Source organism: Leptonychotes weddellii, chromosome 15 (assembly GCF_054177405.1).
Source record: "Leptonychotes weddellii isolate Sample4059 chromosome 15, ASM5417740v2, whole genome shotgun sequence".
Classification (NCBI taxonomy): Eukaryota; Metazoa; Chordata; class Mammalia; order Carnivora; family Phocidae; genus Leptonychotes; species Leptonychotes weddellii.
Window position 1 is genome coordinate 50,885,457 of NC_138383.1, and position 293 is coordinate 50,885,749.

Consider the following 293-nt stretch of genomic DNA (forward strand, 5'->3'; position numbering starts at 1 on the left):
CGTGACTGACCTACCAGAATTCTCAGGGCAGGGTCTGCTTCTGTCTCTTTATCACTGGTTTGAAATCTGGCACATAGCAGGTGCTTACTGTTTGTGGAAGGAAGGAAGGAAGGAAGGAAGGAAGGAAGGAAGGAAGGAAGAGGAAGGAAGGAAGGAAAAGAGAGGAAGGAAGGAAGAGAGAGGAAGGAAGGAAAGGAGAAAGGATGGAAGGAAGGAAGGAAGGAAAAGAGAGGAAGGAAGGAAGAGAGAGGAGGGAAGGAAAGGAGAAAGGAAGGAAGGAAGGAAGGAAGGAA